This window comes from Lissotriton vulgaris, chromosome 5 (genome assembly GCF_964263255.1).
Source record: "Lissotriton vulgaris chromosome 5, aLisVul1.2, whole genome shotgun sequence".
NCBI lineage: Eukaryota > Metazoa > Chordata > Amphibia > Caudata > Salamandridae > Lissotriton > Lissotriton vulgaris.
Window position 1 is genome coordinate 2,026,944,804 of NC_141693.1, and position 17,589 is coordinate 2,026,962,392.

Consider the following 17,589-nt stretch of genomic DNA (forward strand, 5'->3'; position numbering starts at 1 on the left):
GAAATAAAGGTATTTCTCGTTGTTGCGCCATTCCTACGCCTCCTCTGGGAAAGCGTAGGAATCTGACGCATTTCCAGGTTTACTTAGTAAATCTGTGAACGCGTCAGGTTCCATGGATGTTTTATGGGAACACGCTCAGCAACACCCATGGAACGCCACTTTCATGCAGAGTAATGTGTGAAAGGAGGCCATATTTACAAAGCCATGAATAAAAGCCACGCAGGGTGGCTTCACCTGGCTTGTGAATATGGGCCAGCACACTGCACCGCCGGTGTGTCAAAAAAGTGACGCCTGCGTTCATTGGGGTGTGCCTGACGGTACATGGAAGTTTGCCCCCCTGGGGTGCGGTGTGTGACCATAAACAGAGGTGTGCGCCCCTGGAGATGTTGTGTGACTGCGCACACAGGCATGTGCCATGTGGACACGTGGTGTGACTGCAGCTAGACATGTGCTACCCTTGGAGGTGTCACGTCACCACAAATAGGCACATGCGCCTATGGAAGTGTGGTATGACGGCAGAGCGCCCCCTAGAGGCGTGGTGTGAATATTGAGAGGGACAAGCACCTGCCCCCCGCTGAAATTGTGGTTTCTTGGAAAATATACGTTTATTCGCTTCCTGGTCTTCCTGGCTTCAAGTTTTTTTAAAAATATTTAAATAAATGGTTTTGGTTTTTATAATGAACAGCAATGCAGAGAAATGAGGAGAGAGAAGAAAACGATTCAACCTCCGACAGTTGCATAATGTGTAGAATAATGTGGTCCACACAGATACTGATGATGAAGGCATGAGATACAGACACGAGTCCCCTGCATAAGAGATCGCAGCCTCCTCGTCGTTGAAATATGTCTCTGCCGGGAAACGGGGCCCCGAAACCCAGAGCCGGGCCTAAACTCAGGAGGGAGTGAGCGATCCGCCCCCTCCCCCGTGCCTGCTGTCAAAAAAGAGTCCACGCCGAGGAGAGGCCGAGCCGGGCATTTCACAAGCAAACTATTGTTGTCACAAACAAACCCGAAGTGACTGCCCTGGAGGTGGGGGGGGGGGGGGGGGACTCAGCTCTGTAACTGACTCCGCTGTGCCGTGAGTGTGGTATGTGTGCGTGCGTGTGTGCGTGTGGACGCATCTCCCACGGCAGAGCTGGGACTCACCTCAGCCCCCCCCCCCGTCCCTCTCCATCACCCCCAGGAGCCCCCCGCTGTGTGGCACCCCCTGCCAAGACCAACAACGCCCCACCGCGCCCCCGGAGATGGTGCCCTAATGATGCAAAAAAAGACAGTGCAGGTGAGTGCGTTATTTCCGAATTCTTCATTTTCTGTGTCTTATCTACATGTTATGATGCAAAGGGTTAATTGGGGGGGGGAGGAGATATATCAGTTCCTTTGATGGTTATAAATAACACGTCATCGGCGGTAGCCCGTTTCTAAGCGCTCCCCACTTTTGACAGCTAGGGAGCCTGACACAGGCGGAGATGAGGCAGTCTGCCCAGGATCACACACACTGTGTACTGGCAGCGAAGCTGGGATTAGAGCCGGGATCTGAGGGTTTCCCGTCGATATTTTAACGGTCGGACCTCGCTGTATCCGGTGTGTGTAAGATCCCTGAATATTGTAGTGACATTGTACGGTAAGAATTAAGGCTATGAAATAATGACGTGCTTTATTTGTAGCGCGTGCTACGGCGGATTTTGATTATTCGGTTGCAGTCAATTAAAGGTTTCATTATACTCCAACCCAATGGTACTCCTTTTATCGACTTGTGAAAAAATGAAAGGCAGAGTTCACTCTGCGTAGATTGAATAAACCTGGAGCCCGCATGAAACTCACACATCCCCGCAACGAGCTCCTCCGTATCTGGTGTTTTAATTCATTGAGTGGAAACCCGTCACGCCGACGAGCATGGAAACGTGTCTATTTGTTGATGTTTTTAGGACGCTCTAAATGTGAGGATTTTCCGACAGATGTAATTCCTAATGCAACTAGTGTCAGTGCGTTTGTTTCTCGGGGGCAGTCTGTTTCTGAGCGCCCATAGTTTTGGCAGAGAAAATGAACGGGGCACAGACAAAGCCAAGCGAGATTTGCCCAGGGTCACACAGTTCGCAGGTGGAAGCCAGATTCAAGCACAGATCGCCCAAACCGGCCATGATCTCTGTAGAAATATAATGCATGAATGCTAATAGTGATAACGTGAGTTCGATTTGTGCTCATTTAATGATATTCTCAATTGTAAATGTTTACCAGACTTTCTACTATTAAACGAGGTGTACTTAAGACCAACCCAGTGTCACAGCTTAAGCACGAAGAAAGATGTATGACTCGTTACAATGTGTGTTACAATGTGTGATCTTCGGCGTGTGTCAATGGGTTATAGGGAACGCGCCCTTCTCCTTAACGGAGGGGACCCTGAGGTACCCCACCGTGTGCTTCACGGAGAGGGGGGGGGGCATTCGGTACTGGTGAAGGGTGTGGGGTCGAAAGTACTGAGGCCTGCAGTACTGTCCGTGCCTACCAAAGGGCATCGACCTCTTCAGGGGTAAAGGAACCCATGGAGAGAGTGAGAGCGGCTACTGTGTTGGCAGGAGAGACGAGATAAAAGCGAGTCCCAGGATCACACAAAGCTTGCTGTCAACAGGGTGGAGCTGGGATTAGAGCATAGAGCTTCTAAATTGTCAACGTAAACATTTAGCAACTAGAAAACACCCCCTTAACCTGAGGACATCGCTGCAAGAGGTTCTCCCAGAGCACGTTTATTTCAGGAGATCGTTCGCCCCTTCGTGTGAAGTTGCTGCACGCGCTCCGATGACAGCATGTTCCTTATCTTCACACATACATCCTTGCCATGTCGATAACAGTCTAATATCTATCCGCATGTCCGATACATTTCGACAAAGGCGCTCTTTTCTGGGTGTTTTTAATTAAAGCGCGTGTGCAGGAGTGAGTGGGCGGGGGTGGGGGGTGCGTCCAGGTCACGGGGTGAATGTCACAGTTAGTGTGCCCTGCTTGTTTTACCGGGCCGCGGGCGGGGCTCTCTCACCCTCGAGAGCCTCGCCGAGGACAAGACGCTGGGCTCCTTCTTCCTCTTGGGCAGTACGTGCGGCCGGCGCCCCAGCCGCGATTAGGCCGCCATTTTCCCCGACGTCCTCGAGGACGCTTCTCCCGTTGCCGGGCAACCCTCCGGCCAGGCTAAAGCTTGATAGGCTGGCGAGACAGCCAATGGCAGCGCGGCCCTGCAGACGAGCCCCCCAGGCTCCGGGTCGCGCTGCTGAGGCCGAGGGGAACTTCTTTTTGCCGCAATCCGGGGTAGCCTCCCGGGAATTCACAAATAAAAGCGAGGTGGCACTCGCTTGGGCGGACAAAGCGCTCCTCAGCGCTAGATGCAAAATACAGCGCTCTCAAGCGCTAGAACAAAATCAAGCGCTCCCAAGCGCTAGAGGACCAAAATAGCAGAGGCAGGTGCCGGCAATGCCGGACCAGATTCGGGGGCGTTCCCGGCTTTCGCCTGACGTCGCGTGACGTCGGCAAAAGCCAAAGAATCTCGGGAACGCCCCCGTGTCTGGTCCGGCATTGACAGACAGGCCGACCCAAACACACACACACAACTCAAGAGGTTTTTTGGCACATGCGCAAAGCGCATGGCCAGTCAAAACCTAAAAAGGACCAAACTCTAGACAAGAGCCAATCAGCTATCACCTCCCTCTAGAACCTTCCTGGCAGGAGCCTCAGTCCCTCAGATTTTCGTACGCACTAAGCTAAGTAGGCGTGACACTGAGAGAGTTAGGTGAGTCCTTCCCGGAAAGGCGGGAGGGTTGCATGTGAATCTATGAAAGATGACGAGCACTAGGGTGTTCTTGATCCTCGGCAAGAATGACTGTAGGGCCAGGAAGACTGCCCTCAGCTCGAGTAGGTTGATGTGGAGATGTTTTTCCAGCTCTGACCATTTGCCACTTAACTGTAGTTCCTGTAGGACAGCTCCCCAACCCTCCAAGGAAGCGTCCGTTGTGATGACATGAGGAGCTGCGGGAAGTAGGAATGTTAGTCCCTGCTAGAGGTTTTTTGATGACATCCACCATTGCAATGCCTTGATGATTCGCACTGTAATAGTTATGCGGTCGTCGAACGACCCTGTGCATTGTGTCCACTGCCTGGACAAAGCCTCTTGTAGGGGAAACATCCGTAGACAGCAATGTAGTATGAGTAGGATGCATTATGACATCATCCCCAAAAGAGATTTGAAGATACGACCTGGCAACGTTTTCTTTGAGGCTACTGTTGAGGCTAGAGAAAGGAGCTTGCGTTTTCGTTCCTGGGATGGAAACGCCTTTGCGGAACCTGTGTTCAGAGTTGCTCCGAGAAAGGTGCTGATGCAAGAAGGTTGAAAAGCGGACTTTTCTTGGTTGATTGTAAGACCCAAGTGACTGAAGAGATTGAGACAGGCGTTGGGAGGATCTTGAGGCACCTGCAAAGGATGGTGCCTTCACCAGCCAGTCGTCCAAATATGGGAAGACTTGGTGACCATGCTGCCTGAGGAAATCTGCCACCGGGGAGAGACACTTGGTGAAGATGCGGGGCGCAGATTTGAGGCCAAAAGGTAGGACACGGAACTGGAAGTGCCTGGCCGCAACTGCAAACCTCAGGTATTTTTTGTGATTTTTGTGGACTGGAACATGAAAGTATGCGTCCTGTAAGTCCAGGGACGTCATGAAATCCCCTTCCTCCAGGAGGTTCAAGATCTCCTGTATGGTGACCATGCGGAACGACTGCTTCTTTAAGAACTTGTTCAAACGCTCTGAGGTCTAGAATGGGCCTCCATTTCTTTTCCTTCTTCTGAATGAGAAAGAAGCGGGAGTAAAACCCCTTCCCCTTCTGAGACGATGGTACTCTCTCTATCGCTCCTTTCCTGAGCAGAATGGAGAGTTCTTGTAGAAGCAATCGTAGGTTTTTGTGTTGCATTGGGCGGGGAGGAGTTGTCGGAGGGATACTTTCGAATTCCATGGAATGGCCAAATTGAATCAATTGAAGGACCCACTGGTCCGTGGTTATAATTTTCCTCCAATCTTTAAAGAAGTAGATGGTGGTTGGACTGGCTGGATGAATAGGTCATTGGCGTCCGCCATTGTTCCTCCTTTGATTTTTGCCCCTAAAGGTTGACTTTCCGTATGAGGATTGTCGGCCCTGCTGTTGTTGTCGATTCTGATATTGGGTTCTACCCTGATTGGAAGAATATGATGATCTGCTCTGAAAACCACCTCTGTATGAGGGTTGTCCTCGTCCTCTGTTCCCTCGAAGGACTGGTTCTTGTATTGGAGCGTACCCAGCGTTCTTGCTGTGTCCGTGTCTTTTTTAATAGCTTGTAGAGCTTCGTCAATCTTAGCTCCAAACAGATGTTGGCCATCATATGGCATATCTAGGACTTTAGACTGTACCTCCGGTCTAAATGAGGTTGCCTTAAGCCATCCTTGCCTCAGTAAAACGGCTGCCCCGGCCAGCTGCCGGAATCCAGTCATTGCTACAACCATAGTGCAGTCTATCATTTCAGATGCTGACGTCTGACCCTCCAAAAGGATAGATTGTACTTCCTCTTTTGAGGCGTCTGGTAACTCAGATAAATACGGTGCAATATCCGCCCATAGCAGTCTATTGTAGCGTCCTAGAAGCGCTAGTGTATTTGCTGCCTTCACCGTCATCGCTGACATAGTAGAAAAACGCTTTCCTACATTGTCTAACTTCCTCCCCTCCTTGTCCGGTGGCGCTGTCAAAGGAGATGAGGGATTTCTTGAATTCTTTTGAACCGCCTGAGTGACCACCGAATCAAGTTTAGGGTGTCCTGTGAGGCAGGCCGCTGCTGACGGTGGGGCCTTGTATTTCTTATCCAGTCTTGGAACTACTGGCGAGACTGAGGCTGGAGTTTGCATCAACCAACTGCAGACCCTGTTCCCATACATAATCAATTATTGGAATTGATCACGCTGCTTTTTTAAGCGGGTTTTTAAAGTAGTATAGGAAACAGTCATGCTCCTGAGATTCCATTGTCATGTGGAAGCATTTTGCCGCTCTCTCAACCAAAATGTGGAAACCACTGATGTCCACCGGTGGAGAGTCTGAAGTAGCGGGCACAGGAGACGCTGGAGAATCGATGACATATTCGTTATAGTCGTCATGAATGGATTGTTTATCCTGCACTTTGCCCTCCTCTGGTTGATCTTCTTCTTCTTCATAGATGATGGAGGACAAGACACGTGCACCCTCTCCAGCTGGAGAACCAAGGGCGGCGGTCGAGGCCGTGGCGATGGCACTGTCGCCGCTGGTTGAGGAGCTGGTGATTCTGGGAATCTTTGTTTATAGTCCTCAATCAGAAATCTTACGTCAGTCACTAGAGATGCTGGCAGACACACCATGGGTGTAATGTGCGTCTGTACTGTATGCTGCTGGACTACTTCCTCGTCCGAGCTTTGACATTTCACCACTAGCTCCGAAGGGCTGTTTGCCTGGAGCATATCCTCCGATTCTTCATCTTGTAGGAGATGAGCTGGTGGGAGACTTTGCACCCGGCTTGGAGATGTTAAGTCCGGCGTGATTGCCCTTTTCGAGATTTTGACCTGAGAAGTGGAATGGAAACCAGAATCAGTCATACACACCTGGCTCGTCGACTGAGTGATCGTCGACAATGTATTGCCGACAGTCTGTTCATTCTGGACATTTACCGTCGACAGGGTTATCGACGTCGACTGCTCCAACAGGGTCGTCGGCGATGGTTTCGTCGACAGTGCCGCTGTCGACGGAGTCTTCATAGTTGTCGACGCCTTCGTCGACTGTGTTGCTGTAGACGGTATCTTCATTGTCGACAACGTCTTCGTCGACAGTGCCGCTACCGACGGAGCCTTCATCGTCGTCGACGCCTTCGTCAACGGTGTTGCTGTAGACGGTATCTTCATTGTCTACGACGTCTTCGTCGACAGTGCCGCTACCGACGGAGCCTTCATCGTCGTCGACGCCTTCGTCAACGGTGTGCCCGTCGACGATGTTTTCGGCGACGATGTCTTCGTCGGCGTGGCCTTCGTCGACGGAGTAGACTGTCGTCGGCGCTGCAGTCGTCGACGGCGTTTTGGGCGTCGACGATGACCTTTTAATAACAATGGTCGACGACAAGGGCTTACCCGCCGTCGACGATGGGGTAATCGTCGTTGAAGAAGTTAACGTCGACGATGCCGTCGTCGTCGAGACGTAGGCAGGAGACACAGCCTTACTGAGCACCGATGATGATGTCGATGAGGTCGTCGTCGACGACGGCGCAGGTTTTCTGAAGGTATGAACCTCCTTGTCAGACGCTGATGCTGACAGGACCTCTGAAGACTTTTTAGCTGTCTTCTTTGGAGGAGCGTCTTGAGGGCTAGGGGAAGCTACCCTTTGCCTTTTGAGAGACAGTTTAGAGGAGACTGAAGAGCTCTCACCTTCTTCAGAAGATTCCAGATTGTCTCTGTCCTTGAGCCTTTGGAGCCATAGCAGAAGGCGTCCTTCTCGGTCTTTGAGAGTTTTTGTGGAAAATGTTCTACATATTTTGCAGTCCTTAGATGAATGATCCGGGTATAGGCAATATAAGCATTTCTTGTGTTGGTCATCGATGTGGAGCCTTTTTTTACCACAAAAACTACAGGCTCTAAAAAGACCCTTCTTATGAGTATCAGCCATAGTAAATCGCTTTTACCTAGAAAGAATCCAAATTGTGAAGAAATAAAGCTTTAGAAGCAAACCTGAGCAGAACTCAGGTGGAGACTCCCTTAGCACAACGTGCGGTAGAAAATCTGAGGGACTGAGGCTCCTGCCAGGAAGGTTCTAGAGGGAGGTGATAGCTGATTGGCTCTTGTCTAGAGTTTGGTCCTTTTTACAAAAGGACATGGATATGTTACTAAGGTGAGGCCTTTAGGCCTACTATTCTCTATGTATGTCTATAGGACATTACTTTGCTATGTACCGGAGACTCCCGTCTCGACGACGGGGAATGATTCAGGCATGTGAATCTATGAATGACACCCATAAAACTGGATAAAATGAGTTTATGCTTCCTACACACCTGCGTATCAAACACTACAAGAGCCTACACCTGGACTGCGCTCCCAGCACACCTGTGTATCAAATATTACTAAACCCACATCGGAGCTGCACCCCGCACACCTGTGTATCATACACTACAGGAACCTACAATGTGCTATGCTCCCTACAAACCTGTGTATCAAACACTACAGGAGCCTACAGCTGGGGTGCCCTCAGCACACCTGTGTATCAAACACTACAGGAACCTACACTGGGCTGCACTCACTGGACACCTGAGAATCAAACCCTACAGAAGCTTACACCTGGGCTGTGCTTCCTACGCACCTGTACACCAAACACTACAGGACCATACATCTGGGCTGTGCTCCCTGCACACCTGTGTATCAAACACTACAGGAACCCACACTGGGCTGTGCTCCCTGCACACCTGTGTATCAAACACTACAGGAAACTACATGGGCTGTGCTCCCTACACATCTATGTATCAAACACTACAGGAGCCTACACCTGTGTATCAAACACTACAGAACATACACCTGGGCTGTACTCCCTACACACCTGAGTATCAAACACTACAGGAACCTACACCTGGGCTGTGCTCCCCACACACCTGTGTATCAAACACTACAGGAGCCTACAATGGGCTGTGCTCCCTGCACACCTTTGTATCAAACAATACAGGAACCTACACCTGGGCTGTGCCCCCTGCACACCTGTGTATCAAACACTACAGGAACATACACTGGGCTGTGCTCCTGCACACCTGTGTATCAAACAGTACAGGAGCCTACACCCGGGCTGTGCTCCCTATACACCTGTGTATCAAACACTACAGGAGCCTACATATGGGCTGTGCTCCCTGCACACCTGTGTATCAAACACTACATGGACCCACACGGAGCTGTGCTCCCTACACACCTGTGTATCAAACACTACAGGAAACTACACTGGGCTGTGTCCCTGCACACCTGTCCATCAAACAATACAGGAACCCACTCTGGGCTGTGCTCCCTACACACCTGTGTATCAAACGCTACAGGAACCCACACTGGGCTGTGCTCCCTGCACACCTGTGTATCAAACACTACAGGAACCTACACCTGGGCTGTGCTCCCTGCACACCTGAGTATCAAACTCTACAGGAACCAACACTGGGCTGTGCTCCCTGCACACCTGTGTATCAAACACTACAGGATCCCACACTGGGCTGTGCTCCCTGCACACCTGTGTATCAAACACAACAGGAACCTACACCTGGGCTGTTCCCCCTGCACACCTGTGTATCACACACTACAGGAACATACACTGGGCTGTGCTCCCCACACACCTGTGTATCAAACACTAAAGGAACATACACTGGGCTGTGCTCCCTGCACACCTGTGTATCAAACACAACAGGAACCTACCCTGGGCTGTGCCCCCTGCACACCTGTGTATCAAACACTACAGGAACATACACTGGGCTGTGCTCCCTGCACACCTGCGTACCAAACACTACAGGAACATACACTGGGCTGTGCTCCCTACACACCTGTGTATCAAACACTACAGGAACATAGACTGGGCTGTGCTCCCTGCACACCTGCGTATCAAACACTACAGGAACATACACTGGGCTGTGCTCCCTGCACACCTGTGTATCAAACACAACAGGAACCTACCCTGGGCTGTGCCCCCTGCACACCTGTGTATCAAACACTACAGGAACATACACTGGGCTATGCTCCCTGCACACCTGCGTACCAAACACTACAGGAACATACACTGGGCTGTGCTCCCTACACACCTGTGTATCAAACACTACAGGAACATAGACTGGGCTGTGCTCCCTGCACACCTGCGTATCAAACACTACAGGAACATACACTGGGCTGTGCTCCCTGCACACCTGTGTATCAAACACTACAGGAACATACACTGGGCTGTGCTCCCTGCACACCTGTGTATCAAACACTACAGGAACCTACACTGGGCTGTGCTCCCCGCCACCTGTGTATCAAACATTACAGGAACATACACTGGGCTGTGCTCCCTGCACACCTGTGTATCAAACACTACAGGAACATACACTGGGCTGTGCTCCCTGCACACCTGTGTATCAAACACTACAGGAACATACCCTGGGCTGTGCCCCCTGCACACCTGTGTATCAAGCACTACAGGAACATACACTGGGCTGTGCTCCCCGCCACCTGTGTATCAAACACTACAGGAACATACACTGGGCTGTGCCCCCTGCACACCTGTGTATCAAACACTACAGGAACATACCCTGGGCTGTGCCCCCTGCACACCTGTGTATCAAGCACTACAGGAACATACACTGGGCTGTGCTCCCCGCCACCTGTGTATCAAACACTACAGGAACATACACTGGGCTGTGCTCCCTGCACACCTGTGTATCAAACACTACAGGAACATACACTGGGCTGTGCTCCCTGCACACCTGTGTATCAAACACTACAGGAACATACACTGGGCTGTGCTCCCTGCACACCTGTGTATCAAACACTACAGGAACATACACTGGGCTGTGCTCCCCGCCACCTGTGTATCAAACACTACAGGAACATACACTGGGCTGTGCTCCCTGCACACCTGTGTATCAAACACTATCAAACACACACCTAGACAAGAGACAGTAGGAGCCTACGCATGGCAGGTTGGAGTACCCCCATCCACCCCATTCTAAAGTCCTCTGCAGAACCCCGCAGCTACGCCCGATCCCTACAGGACAGCAAGACCCAGAATGCACTGCGTCACACGCCAGCACCGGGCTGTAGTAAACAGTGTGTGGAGCCTTGGAGGAGCCAGATGCAGCCCCAGCGGTGTAGGATCGCCTCCTCCCCCCCATGTGCACCCACACCCCCTGCTCCCCCCACGAGGCTCACCGCAGTACAAGCGGGTCCGATCAGAGGCTCTGGGGCCCAGAGTCCCCCCCGCTGACACCCCAGGCAGCCCTCCCGGCGGAGCTGTGCTGAGCTGGGCTGAGCTGTGCTGTGCAGCGAGATGTGTGCGCAGCAAAACAACACGCAGGAGCGGTGGCAACAAAGAGGAGGAGCAGAGCTCCCACTGCAGGCCCGGAGGACCCACTGCAGGCGGAGGGGAGGGGGGGCTGTGCAGGCGGAGGGGGGGGGGGGATCTGTGCAACCAGAGGCGAGGGGGGGGGGGCTGTGCAGGCAGAGGGGAGGGGGCAGTGCGGGGAGAGGGGGCTGTGCAGGCAGAGGGGAGGGGGGCTGTGCAGGCAGAGGGGAGGGGGGCTGTGCAGGCAGAGGGGAGGGGGCTGTGCAGGCAGAGGGGAGGGGGCTGTGCAGGCAGAGCGGAGGGGGGGCAGTGCGGGCAGAGGGGAGAGGGGGCTGTGCAGGCAGAGGGGAGAGGGGGCTGTGCAGGGGGAGGGGGGCTGTGCAGGGGGAGGGGGGCTGTGCAGGCAGACGGGGGCTGTGCAGGCGGGAGGGGAGGGGGGTTGTGCAGCCAGAGGGGAGAGGGGGCTGTGCAGGCAGAGGGGGCTGTGCAGGCAGAGGGGAGGGGGCTGTGCAGGCAGAGGGGGAGGGGGCTGTGCAGGCAGAGGGGAGGGGGCTGTGCAGGCAGAGGGGGGCTGTGCAGGCAGAGGAGAGAGGGGGTGTGCAGGCAGATAGGAGGGGGGATGTGCAGCCAGAGGGGAGGGGGGCTGTGCAGGTGGAGGGGGCCTGTGCAGGCGGAGGGGGGGCTGTGCAGGCAGAGGCGAGGGGGGCAGTGCGGGCAGAGGGGAGGTGGGCTGGCAGGCAGAGGGGAGGGGGGCTGTGCAGGCAGAGGGGGGCTGTGCAGGCAGAGGGAAGGGGGGCTGTGCAGGCAGAGGGGAGGGGGCTGTGCAGGCAGAGGGGAGGGGGAGCTGTGCTGGCAGAGGGGAGGGAGCTGTACAGGCAGAGGGGAGGGGGCTGTGCAGGCAGAGGGGAGGGGAGCTGTGCTGGCAGAGGGGAGGGAGCTGTACAGGCAGAGGGGAGGGGGGCTGTGCAGACAGAGGGGGGAGCTGTGCAGGCAGAGGGGAGAGGGGCTGTGTAGGCAGAGGGGAGGGGGCTGTGCAGGCAGAGGGGAGGGGGGCTGTGCAGGCAGAGGGGAGGGGGGCTGTGCAGGCAGAGGGGAGGGGGCTGTGCAGTCAGAGGGCGGGGCTGTGCAGGCAGAGGGGAGGGGGGCTGTGCAGGCAAAAGGGGGGCTGTGCAGGCAGAGGGGAGGGGAGCTGTGCTGGCAGAGGGGAGGGAGCTGTACAGGCAGAGGGGAGGGGGGCTGTGCAGACAGAGGGGGGAGCTGTGCAGGCAGAGGGGAGAGGGGCTGTGTAGGCAGAGGGGAGGGGGCTGTGCAGGCAGAGGGGAGGGGGGCTGTGCAGGCAGAGGGGAGGGGGGCTGTGCAGGCAGAGGGGAGGGGGCTGTGCAGTCAGAGGGCGGGGCTGTGCAGGCAGAGGGGAGGGGGGCTGTGCAGGCAAAAGGGGGGCTGTGCAGGCAGAGGGGGGGCTGTGCAGGCAGAGGGGGACTGTGCAGGCAGAGGGGAGAGATTTCTTATTTTATGCGTTTTTATTCAGCGCGGACTTTACCCGAAGTTGTCAGAGGCTTCACAATAGGAACAGAACTGAAATGTATTTATTTATTTATTGCGATTTTTATATAGCGCGAACATTACCTGAAGCTGTCAGAGCGCTTTACATAAGAACCAGTTGCGATACATAAGGACTTAGGATTACATGAGTTACATAAAAGATGCAAACAGAAAACATTTTGCAAATGTACAAGATGGAGTGGAGAAGTGTGGCTCAATGGTTAGAGCGGCAGACCTTGATGCAGAGCGCTGGCCAGGGACCAGGGTTCGATTCCCGCCTCGGCGGGATAGGGCTTAAATTTCTCTGACCGGATATTCTCGCCTCAGTGCCGAATCTAAGCATGGGCCCCACGCTGCAACTCTGGGCAATAGCTTGCTTAGTCTCCTCAACGGCCCCCGATACACAAGGGATGCCTGGTTTCACCATGGGATGCCCAGGAGTGGACACCTCACAAGGAAAAGCCAGGAGGGGTTCCCTTGTGGTAGGAGTACAAGCGCCGGGATGCTTATGATGGAGCAAGGATTCGCACGTATAGCGCCTTGCTCGTATGCAAAACCCTTGTCTAAATGGAATAATAATATTAACACCTTTGTTCGTCATTTGTAACGTGTTTTCCCCTACACGCGGGTGTCCCTAGGATGCTTGCTTGTTCGTCTTTTCAAGTACTAACGAAGCTTGCACTGAATATGGTTGCTTTGCCGCAATTCAGTCTGCGCATGCGTCGGTCATACCCATGTGATGTGACGCACTCGCATTCTGGAGGGATTCTGTGCTCATGCGCATTGATGCTGAATATGGCCGCTTGTCTCTCACCACGCTCTCTGCTTACTGCAGCAGCTTTTAGCATATCTATTCTTTCGCATTAATCCCTAATGCTATAGTTATTATAAAAGTAAGGGTTGGTTATCTCTTATCGCGGTATACAGTGCGATCATTTTTATGTATGATTCTAATTTGTTTTCGCTTACTTTTCATGTACCGCGTCTTTGTGGGCTGGGTAATCATGAGCGGAGCCATGCTTGAAGCTCTGCTGGGCACTGTCACGTGACCGGAGAAAGTTCCATCTGCGCAGAAGCTAAGCCTAGCCAGCTGGCACCTGAAGCACAATGCGCCTGGGAACATCACTGGGAATACGGCGCCTCACCTTGAGAGATGCAACACTGTTGCTACCTATTGCAAAGACTGTCCTGTATTACTGTATTCTGTGCATGAGAACGTGAACCTGGGGGGCGGGTATGAAAACTGAATATTAATCGTGCGAAAGTTGAATTCTAGGAGGTGGTAAAGACCACACCACCTCTCCTGACCAATCACAATATGGGAAACTGTCACTTGCAACATTAGGGGGTGGTCTGAGGGTCCCCAAAATTGTATAATTACCCTAGTTTAGCTTAGGAAAATTGTCCGACTTGTCCGAGTAGCAGACCTGTCACTGACCCTACGATCTCAATAGGTGCTCATTCTGAAAGTGCTGCGGAGCACTTTGTCCATACTTTCCACAAACTCCTAAGGGGTGGAAAATCCTAAGTGCTGGCGAAGCACTTTGCTGGGGAATTCGAAATCCAATCAGGGTTTCTGGCGGATTACTTGCAGGAGGGGGTAACGCAGGCGTTGCTGTCCGAAGCTGTGGGTGTTGGTCGTACCCTGGGAGGCCCAGTCCTTGATCCGAATCTGAGGGGTATCCTGTCCTTATTCTCCGTGAGCTGTACCTGCTCGCAGTCTGGCATTCCTTTTCTGAGGGTCCCTGTCCCCGTCTTCCCAACTGACCCGTGGCCAGGGTTGGTCTTCAATCTGAATTAGGTAAATATAGATTGTGGGTTTGCGTATCTTTTTATGTCTCTTTTCTCTCTCTCTCTCTCTCTGATCTGATAAAGCATTCGTACCTGTGTTATTGCCTTATTGCCATTGAACTTATATGTGCTTGAATTTTAGTTGGTTCCTTCTCTTCCCCTTTCCTTTAGAAATTCATTGATTTTATAAACCATAGCATGTTCCCGTTTTTCCCTTTCCTTTAGTGGTTTGCAGTGAAAGTAGCAAGAATAGTTCAATACTTAGGTTAAGTACATGTTCTAGGTCCCATCCCATTCCTGTGTTCTAGTATAAAGTTGCAGTGGATAGTATGTACTAAACTTCTCCCTGTAGTTTCCCATATATTCTAAATGGTTATATTGTTTGTGCAAAGTTATCTTTTGGTATTGATTTTGATATTTGATATATTACTCTGTGTATCGCTTATTATTCTGGCTTCTTCACTTTGAATTCTTATATAAAAACTCGAACTTAATCAGGTGTCTGTGGTCATTTTACAAAACTGTGGAAAGTATATTGTGGATTTTAAGGTGTATTGGATGTTAGGCCTGTCTACTTTCCTTAACAGCTCCAGGTCCGTCAAAGAATTGCGCCTGTGGTAAGTCGGGTGCATGGTAAGCAGAGGTAAATCCAAACTTGATTACTCCTAGCAGCGTGCAGGAGGAGAAATCCTCACCCAGTTTTCACCCAAACGAAATTAATGTGTTCTTCACGCCAAGGGCCCAGTGCGTGTTAGAGAATTGGTATCCCGGGTGACCTGGGGAAAACTGCGCGCTCTAGCAGTAATTTCTGGCTAGCAGAGGATGGTTTGGACTAGTTAGATTAGGTAGACAGGATAGTCATAAACAAACCGTGAATACAAAAACGTGCTGTTGATTGTTACTGTATTTTTACAATAATTTTGAAATGTGTTTTTATATGTAAATGTTCATGAATTTGCATTGCTGTTATAAATACTGCATGTTGAATTAACCCAGAATTGTGTGTAAATGTTCAGTGTAGTCTGAATCCCCGGGGAAGTATTTTAGCTAACGGTGAGTAGAATCCGGTTAGCTGTTGAAGTCACTAAGTTTGAATAATTAGTGCAGGGTTAAGGATAACTGGAAGCACTAATTAGGACCTTTGTTTCTGGAGTGAATGATAGCTACGAGTCCGTTATAAAACTTTCATTGCGATATCACCTAGTAAGGGTCGCATACGGAAGGAGTAGTAGGGTCTTCGAGGCTTGTCTGGTAAGTAAAATAGTTCGCTGGTGAAATCCTGGCTCAGTACATATCCCCGACTAAGGTGGATGAGTCAGAAGAATAACGGGTTCTATGTTACTAGTGTGAAGGGACAGGCAAAGAAGTCTATCCAGAGTGAATGAAAAGTAGACAGAAGTGGTTTACTAGTAGCGAAAGAAAAGTCTTTTCTCTTTTTAGAACACTCAGACATAGTGGCAAACGTTGCGTATTGTTAACTAAAACTTGCACTTGCACTTTAGAGAGAGTAAAAAGTTTCCGTTACCTTGTGAAGGCGGGAGTCAGTCGGAGAGCTGCTCTGACGTCACTCCGTGCCGCGCTGGTATTGGTCAGGACAGCGGGCGTGTAGCGGAGCTGAATTTGTGAAGGAGGGGTGAGTGCCGAAACGGGAGACTCTGTCTTGCGAAAAGGCCGCGCACCCATTGGTTGACTGTAGTTGTATTCTCTGACCTGATTGGGTGGCGCGAAATAAAAGTCGCGCTAGCATTGGAAGTACAAAAGTAAACAAAATTGATCAAGCCGAGTTCAAAGAAAGTCCCGAAGATTATATGTGGTATCCAGACTTCATACCGAATCCCAAATACCTAGGATTTTATAAGGATCAGCTTAGACGAGGTAGACCGCACATGATGTATGGATTAAAGAGAAAATTGTCATTTTCGGATAAAGTAAAGAATTTTTTCAAAACTGACAAGCCCATTAGAACGAGAGAAGGTGTACTCATTCCCCCGCCAAATACCCCTGCTTCTTTCATGATGTTTGATAAAGGGTATCACACTTGTGTCTGGCTAGAAAATTGGGCAAAGTATACTATAGATGACGGAGTCCTGGCATTCCCTGTTGAAGGTACATTTAATGGTCGGATCCTGTTTAACTTAAGGACCCGCATGAATGAATTACACCCTAGACCTAGGTTGACCCAGTACGAAGCTTTGGAGGAATGGGAGATTGAGGCTGCAGAGCGAGATAAACCCCGAATGGATAAAGGAGTGAGTAAGTGGTATCCCAGACTTCCCACGCCGACCAAAGAGCAGAAAATGAAACAGTGGAGGCAGTCTATGTTAACTGAAGGACTGTTTCCCATGATGGGAGTATCAGAGGAGAAAAAAGGAAAATGTAAAGCAAAAACCCATCACCTAGCCCCTATGGGGGATGTAGAAGATGAACACCTGGAAGACTTGTTATTGAAGGATCCACCTCCCTATGTAGCAGAATCAGATTCGATGCATTCTCAAAGCTCTGTTACCACTTACCCCCGGAGTAGGAGGGAAAGTGATACAGACAGGATAGCTACAAGCAGTAAACCTAGTGGAAGGGATGAGTTTTGCAGACCCAAGTCCACAGTCCCGAATTATCAGCCATTCGGGGAAAGTCCCCCTCGATTGGTTACCCCGACTGCCCCGAGTATTTATCCATCCTTAGTACCCCAGGTATTACATGGCAATACTGTTGAAAGGGGGTTGCAGGAAAAAGAGAGAGAAGTCCTCTGTAAACAACGAGAGGATTTAGCCAGAACCATTGCACAGATGCATCCCCATCCTGAGGCCTTGACCATTCCGGTAACTATTGGTCCTGCTATCCCAATGTATAAAAATGACTTGATTAGTCCCCTTCCTCCTGTCATCACCCCAATACTGCCTACTCCTAGCTGCCAGACCCCGAGGAAAGAAGTATTCATAGATGAGGATCAGGAAAGTGAGTGTGAATCTGGAAGTTTAATGGATTTGCCCATAAGGGAGTCGAGGCCCAGTGTAATAGGGACAAGGAGTCAGCCCAGACAAAAGGAAGTGGTGATTGAAAGTGCATCTGGAATTAGGAACGCCTCTTTAGTTTCCCCTGAAGAATTAGACCGGTGGACAAAGGAGATAGAGAAAGAGACCACTTCTCAACCTAAAACATTGGAAATATATAAATTAAGAATAGAAATAG

At 51.2% G+C, this 17,589-nt stretch overlaps 1 protein-coding gene across 2 annotated transcripts in view; it reads right to left on the reverse strand.

Annotated features, from left to right (window-relative positions):
- Nucleotides 1-11,075, reverse strand: part of CIZ1 (CDKN1A interacting zinc finger protein 1) — a 748,675-nt gene extending 737,600 nt beyond the window's left edge. The window contains exon 1 of one of the 2 annotated variants that reach the window (XM_086924896.1): nt 10,935-11,075. The gene's annotated coding sequence lies outside the window, so the exon portion shown is untranslated. The remainder of the gene's footprint in view (nt 1-10,934) is intronic. The other variant, XM_086924897.1, reaches the window with a different exon arrangement.
- Nucleotides 11,076-17,589: the final 6,514 nt, after the last annotated feature.